The sequence below is a fragment of the Heterocephalus glaber genome, unplaced genomic scaffold, assembly GCF_053883595.1.
Source record: "Heterocephalus glaber isolate CG9 unplaced genomic scaffold, H.glaber_assembly_v1.0 deba00001465, whole genome shotgun sequence".
NCBI classification, from domain to species: Eukaryota; Metazoa; Chordata; class Mammalia; order Rodentia; family Bathyergidae; genus Heterocephalus; species Heterocephalus glaber.
Window position 1 is genome coordinate 5,476,253 of NW_028258312.1, and position 17,490 is coordinate 5,493,742.

Sequence of the window (17,490 nt, forward strand, 5' to 3'; positions counted from 1 at the left end):
GTATGTCAGCTTTGTATTATTAATATAGCCAACTTAAAATTTTATGACTAGGAAAAATATCCAAAAAGAAAACCAAAATAAATACATTTTATTACACATAAAAATTATTACCAATAGATCTGCAATTTTCAAAATTATAAGAATTTGTCAGACATATGTTAGGTAATTCTTTTTTTTCCCAGTACCAGGGATTGAACTCAGGACCTTGTGCTTGCAAGGCAGGCATGGCACCACTGAGCTAAATCCCAGGCCCTAGACATATGTAATTCTAACAAGAGGAAATAAAAAAAATAAAAGGAATATAAAATAAGGTCAAAAAATAATTAAATGGTAATAAAAGCTTAGATTTATACACAATTATATAAATATACAGAAATTGAATACAGTATCATCATTCAAAGCCAAGATTATCATCCAAGATTTTTAAAATGCAATATTTAACTCTAAATTCTTTCAAGAGACAAATTTGAAATATAAGGACGGAAAAAAAATTTTTAAACAAATTGGCAAAAGATATACTATGAAACAGAAAAACAGAATCATAAATTATTAAACCATGAACGTTAGAAGAGATTAAAAGCATATTTCATAACAATACTGAGTTAATCTACCTGAAAGATAGCAGTTCTATATCGATAGTCACTCACCAATATAACTTGAAAATAGATAATACAAAGTTTACAAAAATAAAAGAGAATTGCTTTTTCTGCATCTATTGAGACAATCATGTGATTTTTGCCTTTGGTTTTATTAATGTGGGGTATTGCATTCATTGATTTGTGTATGTTGAACCATCCCTGCATCTCAGGGATGAATCCTACTTGGTCATGATATATAATCTTCTTAATGACTTGCTGAATTTTGTTTGCCAGTATCTTACTGAGGATTTCTGCAGCTACGTTCATTAAGGAAATTGGCCTGTAGTTCTCTTTTTTGGGTGGACCCTTTTCTGGTTTTGGAATCAGGGTAACGCTTGCTTCCAAGAATGACTTTGGGAGTATTGTTTGCCTTTCAATTTCATTAAAGAGTTTGAGGGGTAGTGGCATTAGATCTTTTCTAAATTTCTTGTAGAATTCAGCAGGGAATCTGTCAGGACCTGGGCTGATATTTGGTTATTTAAAAATTTTATATCTTGTTACAGCTTTGGAAATTCGTATATATCTATGAATCTGTCCATTTCTTCTGCATTTTCCATCTTACTGGAGTTCAGTTTCTCAAAATAGATATTGATGATCTTCTGGATTTCTGCAGGGTCCATTGTAATTTTGCCTTTTTTATTCTTAATTGCATGGATTTGAGTCTTTTCTTTCCTTTTTTAAATAAAATTGGCCAAGGGTTGGTCAATTTTATTTAATCTTTCAAAGAACGAGGTATTAAAACCATTGATTCTTTGTATTGTTTCTTAGTCTTAATTGCATTAGTTTCTACTCTGATCTTAATAATTTCCTCCCTACTATGAACTTCGACCTTGAGTTGCTCTTCTCTTTCTAGAAGATTGATGTTCAATATTAGGTTATTTATTTGAGCTCATTCTGTTTTTCTGACATGGGAATTCATTGCTATAAATTTTCCTCTTAGGATTGCTTTCATTGCATCCAATAAATTCCAATACGTCATATGGGGATCATCATTTATTTCTTCTTTAATTTAATCTGTGACCTATTGGCTGTTCAGGAGGATGTTATTTAATTTCCATGTGTTTATGTAGTTTTTGTGGTTTCCATTCCCACTGATTTCCAGTGACATTGCACTATGATCTGATAATATACATGGTACAATTTCAATCCTTTTGCATTTATTTAAACATGTTCTATGAAGTAGTATATGACTTTTTTGGAAAAAGTCCAATGTTCTGCTGAAAAGAATGTGTATACTGTTGCTGTGGAGGTGACACACTCTGTAGATATCTACTAATTGCATTTGTTCACAGGTTTGGTTCAGTTCTGATACTTCTTTGTTGAGTTTTTGTCTAATTCATCTGTTTATTTGTAAGAGTGGAGTATAGAGGTCCCCATTACAATTGTATTTATGTTTATCTGATTTTTCATATTGATTAGGGTTTGTTTTATATATTTAGGTGCATCAATATTTGGTGCATATATATTTATGATTGTTACCGCTTCCTCTTGGACTGCTCCCTTAACAAGTGTGCAGTGACCTTCGTTATCTCTCTTGATCAGTCTTGGCTTAAAATCCACTTTGTCTGCAAATAAAATAGCTATCCCCTGCTTTTTTCCAGGTTCCCGTCACATGGAGTATTGTTTTCCATGCTTTGACTCTCAGTCAATGAATTTATTTTTGAGTTAAATGTGTTTCTTGTATGCAGCATATTGTTTGGTCTTGTTTCTTGATTCATTCTTCCAATCTGTTTCTTTTTATTGGTAACTTGAGACCATTTACACTGACCGTTATAACTGACATATATTGACTTATCCTTGTCATATAATTTCCCTGTTTTTCGTTTTCTTTCTTTCCCCCATGTTTAATTGCTTGCCTTGCCTAGTGGATTCATTCTATTGTAATTCATGGAGTTGTTGCCCTAATTTTCTCTTTCTAGAATATCCTTTAGAACTTCTTGGAGTGCTAGTCTGGTGGTCATGAATTTTTTCAGGTGTTCTTTACCATGGAAGTATCTTATTTCTCCATCGATTTTGAAAGATAATTTTGCAAGATACATCAATCTGGCCTGGAGGTTTTCTTTTAGGGCTTGAAATACTTTACTCTAAGCTCTCCTTATCTTAAGGGTTTGTGTTGAGAAGTCTGCTGTGATTCTGATAGGTTTTCCTTTATAGGTGATTTGTTTGTTTTCACAAACAGCTTTTAATATTTTGTTCCTGAGTTGAATTTCCAGAATTTTGACTATTATATGCTTTGGTATAATTTTTTTCCAATCATAGCTTATTGGGGTTCTATATGTCTAGCTTATGTGTAGGTCAAATTCTTTTTCCATGTTTGGGAAGTTTTCTGCTATTACTTCTGTGAACACATTTGCTATATATTTGCACTTTCTTCTGAGTTTTTATTGATTCCAGTTAATCTTATGTGATTCTTCTTTTATCATCCAGCAGCTGTTGGACTGATTTTTCTTGGTCCTTTGCTATTTTTAAGAAGTCTTTCATTTGGTGGTTGTTAACTGCAAACCTGTCTTACAAATCTGATATTCTGTCTTAACATTGGCTGATTCTGCAGTGTATACTTTAAATATAATTTTAGTCTCCTGGATATCTGTTTACATCTGTTTAATGTAATCCACTGCTTTCCTATGTTGGGCATTCATGGTTCTATCACTTTCCTAAAACCCTCTATTTTTTATCTGTATCTGCTCTAGATTCACTATGTCCCTCATTATGGTCATCATCTCTTTATTAAACTCTGTGTTTTTATTTCTGATTTTTTTTCTATAGCCTCATTCATCTGCTTTGCTACTTGTGCTGCTATTTCAGAAAGTCCAGCTGGGTGGCTTTTACTTTCTTCTACCTCAGTGCCCCCTGGATTTGCCTTGAATGACATAGAGGTCTGGAGTTGCATCTTGCCACCATGTTTTCTCATTTTATATTTTTTAAACTTGTTTTCTTCACTGATGTTTGTAAATTGCTTGTGGTAGGTAGCTTTGCCACTAGTACCAAGAACTCTTTAGGAAATTATTACATTTCAGAAATATTTTCCATGCATAGCTGGCTTTTGGCTTATGAGTCTATTCTGAGATCCTGCCTTTTTGATTTGTTAGGGATTAAAATTTGGTGTCTGGTCTACACTTAGTTCTTTGGTATTGGACTATGGTATTATTTAAGACCCCTTGGTATTAGCAAAGAAGGAAGAACAACTGATCACAACTATGTCACCTTGGCTAAAGTAGTATAATCAGTAATAACAATAGAAGCGAGTACAACCCAGAAAATGACAAACTGTGATAATGATTTGCCTTCTTTAAGCATAGGTACAAGCTTTATAGTTATATAACAAAATCTAAAACCAATAAGAAAATTATATATAGTAAATATCCCCTTACTAGACTGATTTCACTCTCAGAGAATTTAAAAGAGATAAGGAGGAAAAAAATAGAGAAATAAAAGAAGAGAAAGAGATTAGAAGCAAGGCTGAAGGGCAAACGAAGATCATTCAAGCTTTGGGAAACTGGTGAAGAAAACAGGAGAGAAAGAAGGAAAAAACAAGAACAAAACAAAGCAAAACAAAAAAACTGAAACCAATGTTCACACTCATAAAAAAAATCAAGGAAGGGCTAGGGATTTAGCCCAGTGGTTCCACCGCCTGCCTCCCAAGCACAAAGACCCAAGTTCAATCCCTGGTACAACAAAAAAAAAAATAACAAGGAAAAAATAAATGAACAAAACAAACCAAAAAAATGAAGAAAAAGAAAAAGATATTTCTTTGACATTAAGCCTGTGGTTATCTTCTAGTGTCTACAGTTTTATGCCAGTGTCCAAGTCAGAGCCCAGATCTGTGCTGGGTAACCCCAGTAAATCTGTAGTAGGACTAAGCAGGTTGCTGAATAATCCCAACAAGCCTGTAGTAGGGTTAGGACAGAGTGCAGATTATAATACTTTCAACTATGCAAAAGTTCAGACTGATCCTGGCCTCCAGCTGTAGGGCTGGGGCCTGAGTCTTCAGCCAGCAACACTCTGGGTGTTCCTCGACAGCCCACTTACTTCTCCCAGACACTGGACATCTCCCAAGGCCATCCCTCACCCAGTTGCTGTAAGATTTCAACACTAAGAGCCCTGAGATGAAACCAACCCATGGCTACTCTGAGTCTCAGGCTCAGTTGGCTCCTCCCTAAAGAGACATCCAACCAGGCATTCTTTTCAAGAAACATGGCTGCTGTCTTGTCTGGAGTCACTCACTGGCCCTTGCAGCACACAACATCCACTTCTCTGCTCCACTGGTGCATTTCTCCCTGGAGACCTCTGGTCTCACCCATCCTCACTGTGCCTCTGTAGATTTGATACTCCTCCTACTCTGGGATGTTAGCATGGGGGTGAAGTTTGCCTCTTCTCTCTGTGCTGAGGTCTGTCTCTTCACTTTCTCTGTAGGTTTCAATTTTCCCCTCAGATCCTTCCTGAGTCTCAGGGATCCTATCTCTCCTTCCTTTCTTCCACAAGTTGTCACTCTCCAGTGTCTGGATTCCAAATCTTGGAGAGGCTGATATGTTGCTGCTTAGTGCTCTGCCATCTTCCTGAAGGTTCCCAGGAAGTCCATATTTGAATTGCGCATTCAGCTATAAGCCTGTGCTCTGTAGAGTGATACCTGTAGCTCCAGTTTTTGATGTAGCCAAGGAACTGAAAAAAAAAAATCAACCTTAAATTTGACCAATCACCTAAATCTAACTAGCAAATTACAGAAAGTGCTAAGGCTAGAGTACTATGTTAAAGAATGCCTTGAAAATGAATTCAGAAAACACCAAACTATGTTTTCATGACAAATTCAACAATAACACACAATTTAGTTTTTGGGTTTTTTGCTGTTTTGTTTTAAATAAAGAAATTAATTAAAAGTGAAGCAAAAAGAGGCAGAGGAGACATATACTGTTAAACAGATACAAGAAAATTAAACTAGAAATTAAAGTTTCAATTTTTATTCAAATAATAAACTTTTTTCCAATACATTTTTCAGGTTACCTGATAAAACAATCTTTAAATATTCACACAACAAAGGGTAAATATTTATGAGAAGTTGGAAAACCAAAAATAAAGTGTGAGCATTTCTTTCTCCATATATAACGAAATTACAAAGCCATAGTAATTAAAACAGTGGATATTGCCAGGAATGATAGTCTAAATATTTGACAAGCATTTCAAGGGCACTAATCAGGCAGAAAGGATTTTGTACTTCTAAGAGAAGACTGTGGATATATCAGATATTTCCTCTTTAATTGCTATACAATGGGTACATTTTGAGGAGGTAGAGATGCAACTCGAAGAATGGCAGAAGAAACAGAAGGGAAAATTCATAAGTGTCAGAACAGTAACACTTACCAACTTATACAGAACTTTTATAGTTTAATAATTGCCATACTAGTACATATCCTTGGATATTGGTGCAATGAAATCAATAGGATCAGATAAAGAGTTGAGAAGTACATGTATACAGTATATATGAAAATAGGATGTGTCCCACATGTGGCTTTCTAAGTCAGTGAGAAAGACAGCAATTTGATAAATAGTATGGAGATAGATACCCATTTTTACAAATTACCTCACCTACATATAATATTATAGTCCCAGCTTAAAAAGCTAAATGTAACAGTCAAAACTTTTAGAAGAAATATAGAAAATATACTTTAGAATCAATATAAAAAAATAGGTCTCTTAAATGAAAAATAAGATAAACACAGGTAAAAGATTAAAATATTTGAGCCAGGCATGGTGGAGCATGCCTGTAATCCCAGCATTCAGAAGGCTGAAGCAGGAGAATCACCATGAGTTCCAGGCCTATCTGGGCTACATAATGAATTCAAGGCTAGCCTGAACTACATGGTAGGATCCTGTCTCCAAAAACCAAAAAACAAACAAAAAGATTAAAATTATTGACTATAGGGAATTTATACAACACATAATTTTAAAAGTAAGCCACCAAATAAGGAAAATGTATTCACTATCACATAAATATATGCTTATATAAAATCAAGAGACTCATTAGAAAACTGAGCAAAGTTGGTGTTGTATGGAGAGCAGAAGAGCTTGCATTGTGTAAGGAAACCCCTGATTCAACTAGATTTTAAGCAATTTTTCAAATGAAAGCCTACATGCTCTTTCTGAAATTGTGCTTACCAAAGTTTCTCAAACACCAAGAGGTTCATGCTTCTTTCAAGAACAAGGGCCAATATAATGTATATAGTGATGGTCATATAAACATTATCCTTTTGGGCTGGGGATTTAGCTTAGTGCCACTGCGTCTGCCTCACAAGCCCAAGGTCCTGAGTTTTATCCCTGGTACTGGAAAAAAAATTACTTACACATTATCCTTTCACTTTTTAACATTTCAAAAGGTCTTGACCAAACTTTGTTTTCTTATACTTTTTAGGTCACAGAATGTATACACTTCTATATTTTCCTTAAAGATGGTTTTAATTTGATAAAAATAATTAGTTTTTCTCCTTCTTAATTCCAGTTCTGCCTAGCTTCCAAACAATAAACATGTTTTCTTTATAACTTGCAGAATAAATATTGATTGGTACAGGCTTTTTTGCAGTTGTGAACAATGATTTATGCTTTTAAACATACCTGTGCTGAGTTACATGTTATGAAATGAAATACAGCCATGCCTTCTATATGTGGATGTGGGACAAATATGATTTATTTGATAAGGGGAGTAAAATCATTGCCATTTTCTCAACCTGTGACATCATAGCAATATATGAATGAGAAAGTTTTTAGACAAATAGCCTCTTGTGCCCATTTTTCTCTGAATAGTTCTAGAATAAGACAGATTCTACTAGCCTCAGTAACACTTTCTAGGACTATTTGTTTAAGGTGTTGTTAAATTTTAGGATTGCATTAGCCATTTTCTCATCACTGGAACAAATATCCAACACCTGCAAGTTAAAAGAGGAGGGGTTTATTTTGGTTCATGGTTTTCAGAGACTGGAGTCCATGGTTGGTTGGCTAATTCCATGGTAAGCCTATTCCAAGACAGAGATGTCATAAAGTAAAGTCATGGCAGAGGAAAGCTGCTCAAATGATGGTGGCCAGAGCAGCGAGAGAAGGGAGGACCTGGGAACAAGAATATTCCCTTCCAGGTCATGTACCTAGTGACCCATCTCCAACCAGACCCATATCCTAATAGCACATTCAGCTACTATCACGTGAACAAATCACCACCCCACACATGCAACTTTTGGGAGATATTTTGTATCTGAACATTAACATTGCACCGCTGGTCCCTAGAAGGCTCATGTCTATTTCATTATGCAGAGTGAATTTAGTTCATCTGTAAGAGTCACCACAGTCTTAACAGTTTCAGCGCTGCTGAAAAGTTTAAGTCCAAAGTCTCCTCTGAGACTCAAGGCCAATTTTTAGCTGAGCCTCCCTGTAAAAATCAAAAAGAAAGTTAAACATTTCCATCACTCAATGGCACAGAGTAAACATTACCACTCCAAAAGGGATAAATAGGGTGATAAAAAGGAATGGGAGTAAAGCAGAAAAACCACAGGGCAAACATTAAAACTTGTAGTTGTATGCCCAGTACCCAAGGTAAGCTGTGGTGAAATGTGAGCTCCAAAAGGCTTGGGCTGCCCTGCTTCTATGTCGTGGATGTTTGTCGCCCATATATCCTCTCTGCTCACTTCCTGTCATTTTTCTTAGTAGATATTCCACATTCCTGGTATCTGAAAATTCCTGAGTCTCCACTGTACCTTCAGCATCACTCTCACAACTCCATACACTGCCCTCTCAGGGGCACACTAGCCTTCTTCTGAGATCAAAAGAGAAGCAACCGAGATCCTATAACTCTTGCATTCTTCATGCCTGAAAAACTACTACTATGTGGATGATGTCACCAGCTCAAGCAGTAGCCAGGCTCCATTGAGATAGGGCTGCAGTGGCCTCTGAGTGCTGAATCCATGTTAACCAATTTCTTAGATACCTCTTGTCCAGCAGGGACATAGTGCCTCTCTTTTCAATAATGTTCCAGCTTTACACACTTGGGCCCGTGAAGGGTGGAGTCTGGTCAGTCTCTGAGATGCTTTAAAATTACCTTTCCTATTGTCCTGATGAAAAACACTTGGCTCCTTTTTCATTCTAATCTTTTCAGCACCCACACTTTCCTTTGTTCTAACTTTACAGGTTGCCCCACCACCACCACCAAGTTTTGCATCATTGAGCTCTTCTTTGTGTTCCTCATTCTTATTGTAAATCTGACTGAAAGCAACCAGACATAGCCATTACACAACCTGAACAATGTAGTGCCTTGAAATTTCCTCTGCCACATTAATTAGTCCACTGCTCTTAATCTCAGTCTCCTGAAGTTTCAGGACATGGGAAAAATGCAAAGAAATTATCTGCCAAAATGTCTTTCACATGGACTCTAGTCCAACTACCAATGGAGACTTTGTTTCCAACTGAAACCTTCTCATCTTGGCTTTTACTATCTACATTTCTATTATCAGTCTGGGCTCCTGAGCTCTGACTAGAATCACTCTGCATACAGCATTCTCAGGATTCTCTAGCCGCTCTTCCAAACTTTTCTGAACTCATCCCAAAAAGAAGTTCAAAGATTTTTAAACCTCATGAACAAGTACTATCACAACAATGACCCCATTCCTAGTACTAATTTCCCAAGTAATCAGCTTTCCTATCACTGGATCATAGTTTCAGTGGATTCAGTCCATAGTTGGTTGGCTCAGTCCATGGATGGCCAGTTCCAAAGAGGAATGACACGTGAAAGAGGATGGTGGAGGAAAGTTGCTTATATGATAGTGACCAAAAGCAGAGAGAAAAGAGAAGAGTTGGGGACAAGAATACACCCTTCCAGGTCCTGCTTTGAGTGACTCACCTCCAACCAGTCCCCAACTAGTAACACCACATTCAGCTACTGAACTCATTAATAGATGAATCCACCAATAGCTATAACACTGCAATGATCTAATCATCATCCAATACATAAGACTTTTGGGGAACATTTTAGATCCAATCCATAAAAATGATCTTATTTAAAAGGTGGTCAATGCAATTAGAAAATAAAGATGTAGGTTTATTCAAATATCAATAAAGACTGCTGGTAGAAGACTATGCAGAATAATGATTCCCCAAAGTATCCCATGAAGTGATATATTCTCAGCAGAAATCGTGTGAATGTTGTGAAAGTTCCAGCTAACATTTGGCTCACCCATCTTGAACCAGAAGAGGAGGCATGCAGGTCTGGACATATTCTCTAGACACGGAGATGGGAGAAGTTCAACAAAGATGACCAATCACAGATAGCTTAAAAAGGTGTCATGCAGCTGTTAAATATCAAAAATAACATGAATCTCAAGGGTCCCCAAATGAAATTTCTACAGTTATAAAATTTCCTTCTCCCACTTTTCAAAGGAAATTTTGGTGAGCAGGTATAGTCCAAACCTGTTCAATTCCATACATAGATTTTTCCCTACAACATCAAGAACATTTCACAACATGGTATGATAGGAAGTTTCAAGAGCAGAGGGCTGCAGGATCTTTACTGCTGGAACACTTGAGAGGAAAAGCTGAAGGATAAGTCACCCAATGTGTTTCCTGTTGCAGAGTCATACACCAGGAATTTCATATGCACCCATACTCATGAGGCACTTGGCACTGACAGGCCTGCTTCTGCCTCCAGGACTTTAGATTCTGAGGACACATGCTCATAGTGCAGAAATGTCACACCCAACAATTTCTCTGTCTAACTTGTCTCTTTCTCATGAACTCTTTTCCACCTTTTATATTTGGGGTTTTTTATTGTATTGATTATTGTTTTTTTAAAATTTTGTTGTTTATTTATGTGTTTATTATCTTGAATAAATAGGCTATATTCATTGAGACTGTTATTCATATTCATTAACCAAAACCATTTTGAATGAGTGAATGGGAAGCTTCCAGAGATACCTACAGGAATTATTTCCTTAAGTTCTAGCTTTATACCCAGCTCTTGACTCAAACTCACACCATCTAATGAAGTGAGTAACAGTTTCCTGGAACCTAGGACTCAGGAATGTTAAGTGATTTTTCTCCAGGTCACCTTGTGGTGACCAGGAACACTGGCATATTACTTCAGTTCTCTCTGATTGCACTGCCCCATTGTTCCTCCATTAGATTGCATTGCTTATGATAGAAAATCCCTATGAGTAGTGTGATGTTCAGAATATTTTACACTGTTCTATTGCATTCTTGAGATCTCTACACTACTTGAGTACAGCGAATATGTTTAGTATGCCAAAACCTCATGATCAAGAAGTTACACGGCAGAAACTATGACAAATTTAGTGACATGTGACTTGGAAATCATGAATTTCTCATTTGTGCTCTCATCTGTGACCAGAGTAGTTTTTTATTCATTAATTTTATTACTTCTTTGCTTGTTCCAGATGTCACAAGAAGGTGGTCTGAGGGCCAAATTTGATTTGCAGGAGTTTTGTTTGAAATTTCCCCATCCTTAATCCTGTATCCTGCTCTGAAATGGCCATAGTTGCCAACAGTTTTCAAAAATTAAGAGCTTTCACAAACAAAAAAATCAATTTCTTCCTTTCTGTGATATTTCAGCAGATCCAGCAACATTACGTCTCAATCCTTAAATGAAAAAGAGAAACTATAGGTGTATGCATTGTTAAACAAATGCTGGCTATATCATATTTCCACTTATGCTGCTTTTCTCATTTAGTTTTCTCATTTACAGTTTTTTCATGCCTGTCCCCTGCTCTAAGGAATATGTATACTCCATCCAAAAAATAAAAATGTGTGGAAGTGGTTCTGAAATGACAGGAGGATTAAAAATTTCCATAACAATTCAGAATCTCATTGTGTCCAACAGAACCAACAAATTATATTTACTGCTTTCTTTTCAGAGCATTTTTAATATCCAGAAACCTTAGAAATCAGGACATAAGTTTAAAGGTCTTGCTTCTACTCCGTAACCTGAATAATACTCTATAGCCTTTGCTTGAACATCTCAGGAAAATCTGTTCCTTTGTTGAATGCATACAATTATTGTAAACTTTTCAGTAAATTGAGTGCAAATATATCCCCATAACATCTCCCATCCATTAAGTCTACTTCCAGTTCAGTCTGGGGAACTTGCTTCACCTGAAGACCCATCAAATATTTGGGGACAGTGCTCATAGCTCCTCTGAGCCTTGTCCTCAAAAATCTAACATAAAACGCCTGATACTTCTTACAAGAAACTGCTTGTGTTTCCCACAGTTTCAAAGTCGTGTGACATGGGAATCAGTGCAGGACTCCATCCAAAGGGAAATGATATCTAAAGAGTTTCTTCTTTTATATTATTATATTTTATGAACATGAAAGTTCTGGCAATGAAAGATAATCTTCTAAGCTCACAGGACTAGATTCCTGGAGTGGTTTGCTCACTAGGATACCTTAGTGGTCAGAAGCTGTCTTAACCTCTGAACTACATAAATTTTCCACAAGTTTTCAGTTTCACAGTGTTTTTAGGATTTCTCAGCTTTGTTAATAAGTATGTTCACATAAGCCAAACTCAGTTCAAAAATACTCTGAGATGACAAATTTTAGATTGCCTCTCATTCGCAGAAGTGAATTCTAAGAGCATATGTGTTTGAGCTAAATATCTCTTTGTGATAATCACATCAAAAGGAACATTACCACCCATCATGATACTCACTAGACAGGCTATGAGCATCAAAGACATTTCAAGTCAGGTTAGGACAAGTGAAAATTTCTACAGGGCATTTTTAGAGTAAAGGTGAAGATTAGGGAGGTTGGAGGGGCAAGGAGATAGTCAACATCCTTCCCTGTGTGTAATTTTACATATGGTAAATATGAGTCTGGTTTTTAATACCTAGTTACTATTTATGTACACTTAAGGAAGTGAAAAAAAACTGTGTAAAAAGGCAATGATCCTTTAAAATAAAACTTTAGAACAATATAAATTGATGTGAGAACTATTCATGAGAGCTCTAATTATACAAAATGAGGATATTTTGATGAAAGGACAAAAGTTTAGAATTAATTAAATGAAACTGTCACCTTGGAAAGAGAATATTAGACAGAAGTCTCTCAGACAAAAGTTGGGTGACCATAACCTTTCCTTTTCAGTAAGATTGTAGTCTGAATTCTGCTAAAAGTAAATCTCAAAGGCATTTTAGAGATTAAAAGAAAAACCCATATTAATTCATCAGAATAATTAAGGCATCAAGTCTCGGGAATTAGGTATATTTTAGTTCCTGTAAAGAAGTTTTGGCTTCTGAACTCTAAAATAACAGTAAAGAAGTCAGGTTATACAACTTCCATTTCCTGATAGAAAATTTCTATATCAAATATTATCAAGAATGTATTTCCCATCCCTGGGATTGATAGAAGCCAAGGGTATATCTAAGATCACACACCCGGTAAATGGCAAAGATAGAATTTGATATCAGCCTGGTCTGATTCCAAAGACCTATAGTCATTAATTGTTTCACAGCTGCACAGAACATATGTGTTTAATTCTGAGACTTTTGTTCATGCTGTACCCTAAATACAAACTCTTTAAAGGATGCTGTGATTGTATGATTCCCAAGATCCAGGCCAACTGAGCAAACCTGAAAATAAGGAAAGTATGATAAAAAAGACCAGGAATGGCTACCCAGCTCCAGAAGGCTCCCTTCACTTGTTTTTCTGTGTATCAGCAGTTATGCAATGCAACGGTGCAGAGTCAGAAATGGATTCTGACGGTATCACTTCAACCCTGAATTCAGTCCTTCCCAAAACAGTTCTAACCTTGGGCCTACTCAGAAACAATTAATTTTCTTTTTGCTTAATCTAGGTCAGTAAGTACATGGAATTTATACATTTATTTATAAGGCTTTTATAAATACTAAACAAAGTAATGGATATAAAGCACCTCACACATATTGAAGATATATAGGCACAGTTGTTAGCTCTCTTCCTCTCCCAACTGTTTTCACTTCATTAAATCCTCACTTAAATTGCACATTATCCTTTAAACAGTTATAAGTAATTCCACTATATTCCATTATAAACTTAGTTAATTACAGTTTCTCCTATGGTGGCATGGGGGACCTTCACTGTCTTCTGCCCTATTACACTCAGTTGCTGAATAAATACAAACAAGAAGGGGGGGGGGGAAGAAGGGAGAAGAGAAGAAAGATGAAGAGAAAAAGAGAGAGAAACAATCAGCATAGGAAATATGTAGCCATATGCAAAGTCTGGTTCTCCCGCCTGTCTCCTTGTCCATGTGTAAAACATAGATTAAGACTTCTAAAAGAAAGTATGCATTCCCTACATTAATCTGTATTATTTGGCTAAATGTAACAGAAACAAAATTCTTACTATTTGAAACATTAAAAAACAAAGAGGATGATACATATGGAACACAGAACCAAAATATGGAAAGGGAGAAGTAAGGTGTCTACCGGCTTGATGAAACATTCAACTCAAAAAACAAGGCAAGGCATATTCACTCTCTCTAGTTCACATTCTTTTCATGCCTTATCCACTCTACTGTTGCCCATTTCTCATCTCAACTTCTGGGCTTTGTTGATTTAATTCTCTCAGCTATACTCCATATTCTGGAGACTAGCCACGCTGAAGTCATATCTTTGCAATTCATAGTCCCAGGGAAAATAGAGAACCCTCCCACTCTACTTTAGAGGAGAGCCTTGATGAATAATAATGAGTGCTCACTTCACAGGACCACCCATTAGACCATGGAGGTAAGGATATGTGATTGAAAATTCTTGAAAATCACACTGAGTGGAGGAACAGTTCTTCAGAGGGAAAGGGTGCTGTTAATAAAGAAGAGGTAATAGATGCTTTATGGAAACAAACAACAGTTGTTCACTCCATCAATTGTCCTCTCTTTGGGTGACCAGCACCATGATACCTCACTTTTTCTTCATGGACCTCTTCTTGGTTCCTTCAGTCTACAAAGTTGAAGTTGTTTTCTAAACATTACACAGGGAGAGAAACTTTCTAAAACCTTAAGTTCCAATTCTCACAGGTCAGAAGTGCCTCAAAAAAGGTGCTTTAATAAGGATGTGCATATTTTTATTTCTCTTGCCTAAGTTTCACTCCTAATTATACCTGTAAGTTTCAAGAAACTAGATTGTTGATCAAAAAGAATGTCTGCAATGTAGTTCAAAAGACACACATTTTAAAGGCAAATATCCAGACCCACTATATCAATCAATCTTTATCATAGAACTATGACAGTGATTTTTAAATACTTAAATAATATTTTAAAAAGAAAAACACTTATAATCTACTATTTCAGTACAATTATTTTGTTAGAGATGTTTATTAGTCTTAGACATTGACTTTAAATTGCCTTAAACAGTTATTCTTGATATTTCCTCATTTAATTTAACACCAATCTTAGAAAAGACACTGTTTTGAAAACTCATGGAACTGTTTATTAAGTCACTGCATAATTACATATAGTGAATTATGATTTCCTATCTGTGTTAGCATGTTGATGAAGACATAGGTTAACTTGCACAATTCCCTGCTCCCAGCAAAAAGATGAGCATAAACTATATGAAACAAAAAAGAAGGTCAGGTGTGTCAGTAGAAGGATTTGATTTCACCTGAGACGTTTTTCAAAGAGGTATATAATCAGACATTTATCAAAGTGTGGTTTGCAAGTATGTGCAGAGAAATAAAAGTCTCTTCTAGTCTTGTTTTTGAAGTTGTCAAGAAAGTGATTATACTCAGAAGAGGTGTGACATTGAATTGTGCCTACCCTGAAGTTCGAGCTGCATAGAGAAACAACACTGTACTCCTGCTGCCTAGGACAGCCCACCTGGTTTTGTGGTTACCTGCCTTCATGACATTTCTTTGTAAAAAGTTGAAGATAATGATACACAGTGTATAGCTATCGTTAGTCTCTAATTTTGTTATGAAACGTTTTATTTTAAAAAAATAAAAAAGTGAGCCTGATATCCATTCATACTCTTTTTCCCACCCTCAATAATTCAGTGTTGTTTTGGCTTCTAGGTGGGTGCTCTTCTCTGCATAAAATGCACACATCTCAGACTTCTCAGTCCAGCATCTATATACCCCCTTATCTCCCCCATAAACTTCCCTCGTTTGTGCCCCCCACCATCTCAGTAGATGACAGTTTCATTGTTCAAACTCCTCAGTTCCAGCCCTATAACCGTCCTTCACTTCTTTCACTTCTCCTTTCTAAATAGTCAACAGATCTACCTGATTCCACTTTGAAAACATATTAGCATTCATTCTTCATCACCTTCTCCACTTTTGCACCACTTCTTCAGGAAAATAGCAACAGTCTACTAACAAGTCTCTCTGCTTCTACTTTTTCCACCCTCTTTGTCCACCCCAATATAGCTTCTTCTCTTCACAGGAGCCAAAACCTAAATTAGATCATGCCACTCCTCTGCCCCAAATCTTTCACACTCCAATCTCACTCAGAACAAGTGTCTATACTTTTAATGGTCTATAAAGCCTCGCGTTGTCTGGCTCCCACCATTCCTCTTACCTGATCTACCTTCTCATCCCTTTCACTCCTTCTATTCTTTTGCCCTTTCTCAAGCCACTGCAGCCGCACTGGCTTCCTGGATTTTCCATGACTGTATCGGACATATTCCTGCCTCAGGATAGTGCCCTGACTGTATAATCACTTGAAACAATTTGCTCCCAGATATTTGGATGGCTTACTCCTTCCCCTTGCCTTACCAAGGTCTTTACTCAAATTCCATTTTCTCTATGAAACTTTCCTTGCCTATCCAATTTAAAAATCACAGTTTCCTTGCCCCTTGCCTAAAGTTTTCTCCATGATACCTCTGATCATCTGACATACTACATAGGTTAGTTACTTATAAACTACTTGTTTTCCCTTACTCAAATTTAAGTTACATGAGATCAGACTTACTTTCTGTTTTGATTGCTGTTTTATACCCAGTGCCTAGCACATGTTAGTAATAAAATCTGTTGAAAGAATGGATTATTAGTTGGCTGGATAGACGAAGAGTTCGGTAGGTAGATAAACAGATGGCTGAACTGATGATTATATTTCCTCATTTCATATTTTGTGAGAAAATTGAATTAGTTGTTTTTAGAAAGATATTAATTTTAAATTGTATATTTAAAAAGTAAATCAAGTCAAGCACCTACCAAAATCTTAGGGCTAGTAAGTATAAGACCTGTTCTAGATGTTAAACTGTCTGATGAATGAGCCAGTGTTCTTTCTATGTTGTTCTTTTCAAAACCAAGATTACACTCTAAATTTTAAAAAGATTAGGATTAAACGGTTTGGGTGAATAATCACATTTTTGTCCACATCAGTTATATTGTAAATAAGCAGAGTAGAAAAATTCATTTAAAAAATCCTAATCATTTCATTCCACAAAACAGACTAAATTTCAACCAAATAACCCAAATAAAAAAGCAGGGAATAGAAAAAATACACAATAAGAGGTGAATGTTTTTGTTTGGCTCTTTATACTGATAAAAATAAAACACATTTGCAGTGTTCCCTTTTATTTTGCAGTAGAAAGATGGAGACTATATTCGACTGTCATCCTTTCACATTTGGATCAACAATATTTCATGGCCTTTAAGGATTAGTAGATATTACAGTTGGTTCCTTAAGGACACGACTAATAAGCAAGAGAAACTGACAGATGGCTATAATGCAGATGGCTGCCTGAAGAAAGAAGGTCTTCTGAGAACATGTCAGATTTTAGCATTTTGAAATAGAATGACATTTGTTATTGGGGTGAAAGGAAGGAGCAAATATATTGGTCTGGATCCTTTGCTTTTTCCCTTTGAGAATTAAGCAGGAAGTATATGGCCGCAG